The sequence below is a fragment of the Capsicum annuum genome, chromosome 10, assembly GCF_002878395.1.
Source record: "Capsicum annuum cultivar UCD-10X-F1 chromosome 10, UCD10Xv1.1, whole genome shotgun sequence".
NCBI classification, from domain to species: domain Eukaryota; kingdom Viridiplantae; phylum Streptophyta; class Magnoliopsida; order Solanales; family Solanaceae; genus Capsicum; species Capsicum annuum.
In genome coordinates, this window is record NC_061120.1 from 117,579,298 (window position 1) to 117,592,382 (window position 13,085).

Here is a 13,085-nt window from a genome sequence, read left to right on the forward strand (position 1 = left end):
CACGAAACACTAGTGCACTAGTGTTTCGTGATGTTTATTTATAGTTTCCAAGTGAAAATTTTGTGTAAGGTTGGGTTGTAAATCATGCATAGCACTAGATATTAAGTTTGAATAGTTGATGTCCATGAATGTGGATGTGAAGATTTCTTGGTTAATGAATACTAGTTGTATAGAAGTGATCTAATAGGCTTGAACGGTGCATGCAATAGAAGTATGCCTAAGGTGACATGAGGTTGCGACATTCTTTCTAAGGCTATTACATATTGCGTGTGGCTAGTAGTACCGTTGAGTTGCTAGATGGAGAAAGACTAGTAGATGTTATATCGGTTCTAAATAGTTAGGTTAAAGAATTTTGATGATAGTGTTGAGCCTTTTATATGATCTTGATTCTCATAGTAATGAGGCATAAGTTGGGAGTCGAGATATTAGTACGCTATGTCGAAAGTGGTTAGGTTCATCAAAGGCTTGGTGATATCCATGTTAAGTATTAGAATCTAAGTTAGAGTTTTGAAGGTTGAACTGATAGAAATATGTGTGCAAACTAATGTATCCCAGAAGGTAGTCATTCTGGTTAAGTTCTATGATATGCATACATTGTCATTTTTTTCAGACCCTAGAGTGCAGTAAGTGTAGTTCAGTTGGAATCTGGTAAAGGATCTCCCAAACTCTAGATGATGACGTGAAACTGTTGGGGAGATGATAGAATGAATGACCAAGTAAGGCTCTCAAATTCTAGTAGTGATGCAGTATGATTTAGAACATCAGAAAGTGAGGGTGGATCTCAATTGATTCCTACCTCAGCATTTTTTTAGTTATCCGGATGCTTGCTCATGCCTTACAATTCAGTTTTGTGATCATAGTTCATGATTCCTGCATGTGATAGAGAGTCACGTACTCTTCCAATTGCAAGATAATGAGTTCTAGTTCATTCAAGTAGTTGGAATCACATTCCTTATGTTATGAACTCTAGTTGAGGTCATGCAACTCATGATGCATGTACTCACTCTTTATAGTGTGCTCAGTCCCGTATAAAAATCTTTTCATGCTTCAGGGTCTTATGTTTTAACCTTTTAGTGACCCTTCCTATGCAATTATGGTGGTGATGATGTAAATGTTCTTGTTGATGGAAGATCATAGTATGCTTGTTTAGATAAGGCCATAAGTATGAAGTAAGAGTTGGGGCCAAGTCTTTGATACATGTGATGGTTAGTGAAAAAGTTTGTGTGTATGTTTTTAGGGTAGCGCGTGGAAGTTGTATTGACAATAGTTTAGAAAATATGTGAAGTATGTATTTATGGGTGGTTTCCTTGAAGTTAACATGTGGTTATAAAATAGGCTTGAATGACATTTTGGGATTGTAGTGGAAGGTCGCAATATGCATTAGCGACTTTATATTAAGAGTTCAGAGTAGTCATTAAAGTGGTAAGGGATGTTATGCTTAGGTTGTGATCTTTAAAAGAGGTATAGAAGGTGGCATCTTATGGTTTAGAATAATAGCGTGGTGTAGCATGTTGTATTTTTATGACTTAGAGTTAGGCTTGATCGCGGTGTAAGGATTAAGCTATTTTAGACATTGGTAGAAAAATTTGTCAATGCTCATATGAGAATTTTAAGCTGAATTGAATGAATATGATATTTATAGGGAATAGTATAGTTAAGGGATATTCAAGAAGTGTGCTAAGCTTGAAAGTAAGAAGTTGTATTGCCAAAGGTTTGGAAATTCTATCCTAATTTAGGAGTTATATATCTATATTCCAGACTGCAGAGTAGTGTCAATGTTGTGATTTCCTCAGTTGGATGTCTTGTGTATTCCATCCCCAAGATTCGTGGCTCCTTATTACTGTTAGAACTTCTTTAGAGAGAGCGTTGAAGAGATACTCCAGTTAAGTATGAGGGTCCAGCATAATTCAGTCTGTATAGCCAGTAAGTCAGTTTAGCAGTCAGATTCGCATGACTTGTTTTCTCATCTTTTCATTTATTCATGCTACCCGAAATGTCAGACATAATACTATTCCAAGATAGAGTGTACTAGTAATTGCGAGTATAGCTCAGTTCATGCGTCATGCATTAGATTCAAATTCTGGATGTTCATTTATGAATCAATTATTAGGTGCCTTGTGCATCGTCTTAGTTTTCCGAGTATCCTAGTGAATTGAGCATTCATAGAGGCACATAGTGTCCTAAGGGGGAGATACCCCATTTAGTTATAAGCATAGATTCTTATTACAAGTTTCGCATCAGTTATCACTGGCATATTCAGTCATACGTTCATACGTCAGTTCAGTCAGATATGCATGCATTAGAAATGCAGGTTCATTATGAGAGTTTAGCTTATGAGTAGCTTCAGTCGTGTATTCCATGCATCAAATATGCATGTCCGGTATAAGAATTCAAAATATCAGTAGTTCCAACCATATGGTCATGTTTCAGATCAGTGTATTCTTTATTAGAGAACATGTCGTGTCCGCGTTATTCCATACCTCTAAGATTCAATATGTTCCTACCCATCATTCGAGGACAAATGATCCCAAGGGGGAGATAATGTAACACCCCATATTTTCGGGCTAGAGTTTAGACCGTCGTTCCTACGTATATAGACCCGAACTGAATTATTCTTTATTAACATACGTGTGGTAATCACTCCTATCGTAATGCCCCGTAAAAATTCTCGAGTCGATTTCATTTTTAGTGTTATGTTTGAAGGGCTAACAACTAGAACATTGTTCTAAGTGTAGAATAAAGACTTAGTTTTATTTTTAACTCTTAATCTTTGGGATATAACTTTTCAGTCTTTCCGACCTCCGATTTTAGAAATTTTTGTTGTGTTGTGATCGGAGAAGTTAAGGGTACGACTCGGAAGAGTTTTGGAATTTTTAGACGAGCTTAAGGACACGTTTGGGATTCTATTCTAGTAGCTGCGCGCGATTGGCCCGCGACGCCTGCTAAATCGCGTGTGATGGACCTTAGCCCGCGATTGAGCGAGCGATGCCTGCTTAATCACGGTGCTCTAGACCAAGCGGCGCCTGGTGGATCGCCCCAGGCCTTTTTCAGTGTGTCCTTCGAAATTTTAATGGCATTTTGGTAATTAACCATTCCCCAATCATCTTAAACACGGGATTTAATCCCTCAAACACCATAATACATACACTTTCCCCAAAATTATTCAAGAACTCTCTCTAGGGTTTCAAAATAAAAACCCAAGTAGTTCAATATTCAACCATGGGTTTTCAAAACAAATTAGAGATTCAGAATCCCCAATCCACAAGCTTTAAGAATCATCCGTTATTTTCTGAAATAACACTACGCGGGGTTTTCCTACATTCTCATGGGCTTAGAAAAATCATGTTTTAGAATGGGGTTTTTGAAACTATATGTATATATATATATATATATATATATATATATATTCATGTATTAGATGTTTTAGCATTATTGTTTTGGTCTTTTGACCTTCCCCAAAGTGATTTGAGAATATGTATGTATGAAAGCAGGTATTTAAGAACGATTTCTTGTTGAGAGCATAACTTTTGGTGAATTCCCTCTTATTATGAATTTTCAGATTTTTCATAGCATATGAATTGTTTTGCAATGCATTCTTGAAAAGCACTATATGAAATGGTTGAACTCTTGTTATGATTTGAAGGTGGTTTTAAATCACTAAAGAGGGAATTTAGCATGAATGTTTAATGTTCATAATGCATGTAATGAAAGAGTGCATGGATTTGCTAAAGGCATTAGACCACCATATGTTTGATGAAGTTTTTGCATGATTTTAACTTGAGTTTCGGAACACGAAATCTTCTATATCAGTTGCATGTTTTTGGGTGGTCTAAGCTATGCTTTAAATGAAAGATTTAGCTTAATGTATTATGGCTTAGAAATCATGACTTGCAAGTCTTGGTATGACGATACCAATTCAGACCAATGCCATATCAGACTCAGACTAATAGACATTTCAGAATTTCATGATTTTAGACATTCAGAATGTTGCATGTACAGAAAAGGTTAAAAATGGGCATACAGAGATGTTAGGTGGCTTCCTGAAGAGGGCTTGAGTTCAAGCAACTCGTTGCCTAGAACCGTGGTTTGCCGACCCAGGTATATTATTATACGCTGACTTAAGTATCGTGTGGCGTATTAGACTCAGAAACTCCAACCCTTGTGGCACACTTGGGTTGGGGGCTTTCCCGCCGAGTCAATGGCGGATTCCATATAGCCCGTGGAATATTAGACTTTTAGGGGAGTGCCACCTAACTCAAAAGTAATACAAAGATTAGAAATTGTTTTGACAAGAATGTCTTATGATTTTCGAATGATGCCCATGTGTTTTCAGAAAATATTTTATTCATGATGTGTTGATGAAAATTGCTCTCATCTATTATATATATGTTCAAATACTTTATTTTGGATTGCTTCGCGTGCCAGTACATTTGTGCTGACTCCCCCTCCCTCCAGGTTCTGAGACATAGTCTTGGGGTCCAGCTAATCAGTAGATACTTTCAGATTGCAGACCGGATTTTTTAGTGGGGAGCCTTCTATCATTCAGAAGGCCTAGTCATGTCCGACTTTTATTATTATTTATGTTTTGGTCTACTGGGGCCTTGTCCCAGTTTTCAGACAGCTTGTTTAGTTCAGAGTAGTGATTTCGCAGACTGTGTCAGATAGTATTATTTAGATACATTTTCAGTTTTAGTATTATTATCTTATTCAGATTGACCATGTTTCCATTTCAGATTTCTATTTCTGCATTATCTTTTATTATATGAATGTTGTGCAAGATTACCAGATAGACAGAGGGCGTCCTGAGCCTTCACAGTTCGGGAATGCTCATCACGGCCAGGGCCCCGGTTACTAATGAGAGAGAAAATCTCTCTCTAACTTACAACATCATAAATAATCTAAGTCTAAAAACCGTACAATGTTCTATTTATACTAGGTTACAAATAAAATACAAAATGTCCAAAATACCCTTTAGGAGCTAGGTGCCCTTCAAGTGTATTTAGAGGCTTTCTTGTTGTGTTCCAAGGCTCCTCGTTACACTACAAGTGTGAGATTAGGGTCGGTTTGGTGTGTTTTAAGTCCTCCACTCGCACACTCCAAGTGTCGGGTTCATTACACTCTCACATGCGTCCATATTCGTGGTCCTACTTGATCATCCCCTCTTCTTAAAAAGGATTCGACATCGAATCTATGTCTTACAAAATCAAAGAGAGACAAACAAGCATACTTCCTCATGGTATGAGGGTTAGGATTAGAAAAATAAACAATAATGGTAAGCACTCAAAACACTCAAAACAATCCACACCTAAAAAAAAAAAGAAACCAAGGATGTATCAAAAACAAGGGCTACCAAATGTATCAAAAACAAGCCAAAAATAGTCCACACTATAAAAAAAGAAACCGAGGATCCTTTGAGTTCAAGTCTTGGCCAACAACAAGTTTCTACATACCAAAGCGGTTCATACTTGAAATACAACCAAGAGTCCTTGAAGTTACACATTAGGAAACCATTGACAACCGCACCAAGGACTTCGTTATGACGAAAATCTAGAAAGGCTGCACCTAAGCCTAAAGTAACTCGTCCCTACCCTAAGAGGGCACCAGAATCAAATGGGAAGAGTGGCCATAAACACGGGTCTAGGCAAAACACCTATTTCCCGTAGTCTTTACCACAACCACACGACCTACCGCCTATATTGGCATACATATCATCACAAGTAAAGAGAGAGTAGAGAAAGGTGTCACTCAATTCTACTTCTACTATGGTGTTCTCGGAAAACCCACACAAAGCAGAAGAAGAAGTAGTTTCTAATACCCCACATTCCTTACCCGTAAGAGTACTCTCATTTTCCAAGAAGAGATTTCCATCTTTAGGAGGAATGTGGTCACACCATAGTGGGTTAGCATATAGGTTATAGCTTTCAAGGCAAGCTATACCATTATTTTCACCGCTAGGTCTATTAGGAGTGTTTATATCATCTTCAAACAAGACATTATGCCTAAAGAGAGCATGATCTATTTCACGAGAAGATTCAGAACAAACACGTTCATCACTCTCTAAGAGATCAATATCAAGTTTCAACGAGATTTCAAGTACAAGACTATCCCAAGAATAGCTCTCTAGTTCACTTCCATTTTGTTGACCAACATTTTTAAATTCTTCACTCACTTGAGATTCATTAATCACACAACACATATCCTCAAGTGGTGGGAAAGTTTTAAACACAAGTTGGTCAATGCAATTTTCACATGATGATGTATTTTCATTCAACACAATAGCTTCAACACTAGGTGGACATAAATCTATCTTACTAGAAGAGTTGATTCAGTCATCTATAGGATCAACTAGTGTACCTACTCGCACAACATATACATCATTCACAAGTGGAAAGGAATCGATATACTCATATATAAGTAAGCTACTACTCACACTCAATGGCTTATTATCCATACAATCATCATTCACATGCACCAAAGTGTAAGAGCAAGCTATTTTACCTTGACGTTCATGAGTATATTCATCTTTACCTCGGTGTAAAAGTCCTTCACAAGATTGGGTAGCAACTTCCTTTTTGGGAATCTCTCATCGCAAGGTGTTTGGACCTTAGATTTTGGATTTGTTGGGGTAAGTGTGGATACCAATTGGCATAGCCTTTCAACGTGCTATTTCATTCCCTCAAGATTGTTGTTGATGCGATCATATATGGCTTCGATATTATTGGAAGCCATAGTACCTAAAGAAAAGACACAACAAATGAAAGAAAACAAAATAGATAGTTCAAAAAGCCTCACCACACTCTCACTCTCAGTTTTACCTCACACTTGGCTTCACAAGTATTGAAAGCCGGCTTGTACTTTATGAGTGATTGAGAGAGGAGTCCACCTTGGTACGGAATAGATTTTCATTTGAGTTGACTTAGAGAAAATTTGTTTATGGACTTGAACCAACAAGATACAACGAATTCACAAAAGAGAAAAGTACAAAAGAAACGTAAACATGAACAACAGATTCAAGAACTAAGTGACAACCTTGTAGAAGATTACTAGCTTGTTAATTAGTACTAGGATCAATTAAACGAAACTAAGATACAACAAAATGAAACTAAAAAATCAAAATTTGAGTCAAAATTGTTGCATGAATAGTAACAATGATGATGCGGCAGCACGTAATTGGTTATGGTTTCTAACAATTTTTATTGTCCAATTTCAAGTCTTGGTCAATAATTAATTTGGATTGGTGGAATTTTGTTTTAGGAGGGAAAACAAGTCTTGGAGCCTTTTTAAGTTTTTAATTTTCAAGACTTTGACTTTTTCTTGTATTTCTCCTTAAAATAGGGGTCCTTAAATCTTGGAAAAGTGTTGGAAAGTGGTTGAGACTTGATTGACTAGTTGATGAGTGATGGTAAGTCTTTCGAAACTAACAAAGTTTCACCTTTTTCCCTTCACCTTTATAGATCTAAGGTTCACTTTATTTTAACAAGCTATGAAGGTTGTTAAGAACTTCAAGAACAACATCCCAACAATTTTCACATGGCCAACTTCCAATTTTCACAATACAATATCTTCAACATTTGGCCAAGACAATTACAACTTCAACAAAATGGTTCTTAGGCCATGAGTGAACAGCAATATCACGTGGCCAAGCTTATAATAACAATAAGATGAAGACCACAAGGCCAAAACAGTCAACCACAATAATGTTTCAACAACAATCCGTCCAAGTCTTATGTTCACAACAACAATACCAATATTTTAAGCTCAAATTTAGATTTAGACTCAAGAATGTAAGAGATCAAGAAAACAAACACTAGAAACAACAAAACAAGTAAAAACATTGGCCAAGAAACAACGATAACACCATTTCGGCCAAAAACATAACACAGACAGATTTTTCTTTTTTTGATTTTTCAGTTTTTCATTAATTTTTTTTTTTGATTTTTCAACTAACAAGCGCAAGATTGATATTGTGGGAATAAGATCAAGTCATACTTTGATACCAAATGATACAATAAAGACTAGGAAGCACGAAACAAATGCCAAAATAGTCCACTAGTTTGAAGAACCTATGGACCTATTTGGTGACCACACTCAGATTCAACAATATAAGACAAGAATAATGAGAGTAACAAGGATACGAGGTGTTTAACACCTTATTTGGCAGCGAACAACAAACTAGCTTAACAACTACAAGATGAAGAACACGATGAACGTTAACAAGTCGTCACGTTTTGCATTAACAAGAACACAAAGTACACAATTACAACAAGACAAAGGGATATTTAGATAGACTTAATGAAGGTATAATCTTAAGAACCCAAGAGCATATTCTACTCTTGGACCCTTAACACTACACACAAATTTTACCTATCTCTTACGAAGACACAAAGTCAGAATCCACCTCCTAAGCATCACGTTTCCAAGACATGAGATCAACAAGAGTGAATCCACACTGTCTATTCCTAGCTTCAGTTTTGTGCCTCCAAAGGGAGAGGACTTGTGTTTCTTTGTATTTCAAGAGTTACAACATCATGAATAATCTAAGTCTTAAAGCCCTACAATGTTCTATTTATACTAGGTTACAAATAAAATACAAAATATCCAAAATGCCCTTTAGGAGCTAGGTGTCCTTCAAGTGTATTTAGGGGTTGCCTTGTTATGTTCCAAGGCTCCTCGTTACACTAAAAGTGTGAGATTAGGGTTGGGTTGGTGTGTTTTAAGTCCTTCACTTGTACACTCCAAGCCTCAAGTTTATTACACTCTCACATGCGCCCATCTTCGTGGTCGTCTTGTATCAACCAGTATTTCTTCTCTTAACTTGATGCAACATACATAGCATCTATAACTGTTCTATAATTTTTTAGATTTTTGTTTCCTTGCATAATTTGTATGTTAAAATCATCAATTTCTTTGTAATTTGTTTATAAGCTTGATTCAAATATGATCTTTCCTATATTCTGCAGGCGGGTAAATTTCAGTTGTTCAGGCACTTCTAGAGGAGCTACCTGGATAGTTTCTAACATACATGCGATGTAGGGATATTAGACCTCATAACATTTCTTCTGCCCAAACATATGGTCAAGGACAGTCCTATGTGGCTTGAGTAGGAAGAATAGCTTCAGAGTCCATCAAAGTTTTAAAATAGTTGCAGAATAAAGAGTGTCTGCTAGGAAGGTTAAATTCCGACTTTATCTTGCTGCAGATGTCAATTGTATATGCTTTAAAAACTAGTGTTGCATCATTTTATCCATAGTTCTGAGTTTAAATTCATAGAATTTTGATTATAGAGAATATAGCACTTAGGCATGGGTTGAGGATTGATATACTTGTGTACACAACTATCTTGAAAACAATCAAGTATGGTTCAATCAAATAAAGGGTTTGGGGTAGATTTTTAGAGTCGACTATACGTTTTAATTAGCAACACTAACCACTCAACTAATATAGTGTGGCATACAAAATCATCAGTAAATGACTTTTACCCTGTGATAAAAAGGACGGCCTATATGCTTGTGTAACAAACAAGCCTTTTGAACTTTTTGAATTTATTAATCCATGCCAACCTTTTCAAGTTCGCAAAGATCCTTCCACCCAATGGTCTCACATTTACCCTTATTATCGAATGGAGCTCTAACCCATAGATTTTCAAATATTTTTGAGAAATCATTTTTGAGTAATGTTTTGGATGAAGTCTCCACATTTGTATTTTTTTAAAAATTAACAAAAAACATGAACATGATTTATGTTCGTAAGTTCTAAAAACTATTTAAAATACTGACTAATTTGACACATAATTTATCATAATTATAAGAGAAAAGGGTTAAAAATACCCTCCAACTTTGATTTGTTGGCTTAGTTTACCCCCCAACTTTGATTTATTAGCCAATAAACCAAATTTGGAGGGTGTTTTTTTGTTTTTACCCTTTTCCCTAATTATAGTGAATTAGATAATACATTATCCAAAAATTATAACCCACTATTTTGATAAGATTACTAATAATATAATTAACAACTATTATAATTTGTCTAATTACAATTAGTTACTAAGTCAATCGATGCAAATTAATGATAATAACAATAGTAGTGATTAGCTATTCTTTAATATATACTTTTTTTATATTCTGCAAATAATCTCTTTACTAAGAATGTTCTTAACGAGAGGTTGGTTAGAATTATAGTTGGATATTGGAGTCATAATTGATTGGCTATTTTTTTTAAAAAATAAAATATAAAAATATGGGGTAAGGTTTAATAGTTTAAATGAACCCAAAATTCACTTTCTCTAGAATTCGGAATCTTGGGTGTTTTGCCAAAACTTAATAAATTTTATGGCAAAAAATTTTTGCCAATTTTTTTTCAAAAACTTTTGTGCAATATCTATGGACAAACGGTTCCTGAGTATTGGGTCTACGAGTAGAAATCCTTTATTTTGCAATCACAAAATTATAGAGTACTCAATTCTACCAACTAAGAGTGTCAAAATCAACCCATAAAATCATGACCCATCTAACCTGTTTGTATTTGGCCGGTTGGTAACCCACTTATTTTGTTAATTGGGCTCATTTTAAACATGCTTAGTTCACCTCAATTAAAATTGGGTTGATATATAGCCTAGGTTGGCCCATGAAAAATTTTGTCTAAACATTTTAAAAAGACATTTTTATTTATTTGACATGCTTTTTACCATAGGAAAAAAGTTCTATTAGGTACGGAAACAAATTACAAGAAAACAAACTTTATGTTTAAAACTTAGTAAGAATTGGGCGGATTAGGTTATAATCCAGTTTTTAACTCATTTAAGCTCAACCCATTTTAGCCAAATACCATTTAAGTGGGTCAATGACCACCTCATTTATTAAGTCAACCAATTTTGACATTCTCAAATTTAGCGTTGTTGCGGCCTACCGCATATGCAAGTGTACGTGATCTGACAAGTAATATAGTAGCTCTAAAAGAGCCAGATATCAAACCCACAGGGACTACTAGTTTAGCAATTCACCTAATTGAGTTAATAATATTTCAATCAAGTGTTGTGATGTACCAAAGGGTTTGTAAGATTTAATACTTTCTAAGAATATGTGAAAGAAGTAAAAGTGTTGTGCACGATCTTAACAAGGTTATATCCAATAATTTGAGAGATTCCAAGGCTATGACATATTACTCAATCATGTTTAATATTTTTTTATCTCAATGATCTTTATTTCTCGAATTGCGGGCTATGGGATTAAGTTTACAATCCGAGAATGATCCTCCTCTAAATCACCTATTTGAATAATCTCACAACTACATCGTTGAGGGGGTATGTGAGTTTCTACTCTAAATGCTTTAATGATTTCATCCCATAAGTATCCAAATAAGGCAAACTAGGTATATTGCTATCCTAGTTGCGAATCACCCTACTTTTGTAAGAGATGATTTTATTCACTGTGTTCGTTGTCCTATTTTTGTATTTTCATGGTTAGTTCATACAAAAATTACACATTTATTCTAATGTTGGCATGACACTAAAATAGAATGTTCAATAACACAAGCTCAATCTAATGAGAATTAAGTTCCATTGATTCAAAACAAATACCAAACAATCATGTTCCGACTGTAACCCCAAAACAAGGGTAATTAGATACTCACGGACGAAATTGATATTTAAGAATTTAAAGTATTCATACCAAAATTAAAGTAGAAGAGATGAGTAGTAAATAACACTAATTGGAATCCCTCATATGTTTTCTCCTTTCTTAGATGTACATAATCCTATGCCAAAAAATTACAAGTGTCCTATATACAATTAGGAAAAATTTCATATGCAATTGCGTGGATCCTTGGGTGTAGCATGCCCTAAACACGAGTGCATACTGAAAGTCACATTTTGAATTTTGGCCTTCAACGTGACACACCCTTATCGCGGGCCTCCTTGGGCATGGCACTCTCTAGTATAAGAATCATCATTCTTACTCTATTGTGCACTCTTTAACTTTGGATTCATGTCCCATGCTTTGTAAATGTCATTTCACTTTCTTTAAGCTCATCGCTCACAATGTTGCTTCTAATTCCTTCAATTATCCAAAGCTTGGTATTAATGCTAAATTGAGCTCAATATTCACCAAATTCTAGTCCTATAACGCTAATCATATCTATTAGTTTAGGAACACAAATTAAGCTCAATCATAGGACTATATATGCAATGTAACTCATTAAATATATGCAAGTAAGGGCAATGATTAGTACTTGGACGTACAAATATATTCAAGATCAGCACCCCACACTTAGAATCTTGTTCATCTAACAACTCTTTGCAATTATTCTCAACACACATTAGCTTCACATTACTAACCTAATAAAATACTCATGTTGAAACCACAATGAATAATCATAAATCATCAATTTCCATCCCAAGCATGTCATGACTCAAATGAAAACATGAGAATACTACTTCAAGACTTCCTAACCTCATGAATGGACTCTACCAAGTTGGAAAACTGATGCATATCACTAGACAAATAAATTATACAAGTCACCTAACCAACATAAACATGTTTCCTCATCATAAGAGAGTCACCCATATTCACCCACTACTATGCAATTATCTCAAGAATGGGTGCAAAAATCAATTTTTGCTCACCCTCTTAAAGAATTTACATATGAAATAAGATGAACCATAAGCTTGCCCTTAGTGTATTTGTAACACCTCGAGCCTAGTGATCGGAATGCTACATCATTGTATAATAAATAAACATTATGGTTAAATTCTAATTTCATCATTCAAGGGTTTAGTCATAGGTTTGCATAAATCTATATCTATAATTATTTAACCCACATAGAATTTATCACCCAACATGGAGTAGAATTTACTTTCTCATTATCCACATGAACAAGAGCAGCCCAATCATGAAATTCATAAGAAAATTCATAAACTTGAATTTAAAAAAAGGGATTCTTGGGCTTCATGAATGAAAGAAGTCCATGAATGAACACTATGCATACCTTAGTTTGTGATTTCGTGAGGATTGACGGTGAAACCTTCTTGAATTCGAATCCCCAATAGAAACCCTAGCTTGTTCTTGAGAGAAACGTGAGAGAAACTAGTATAT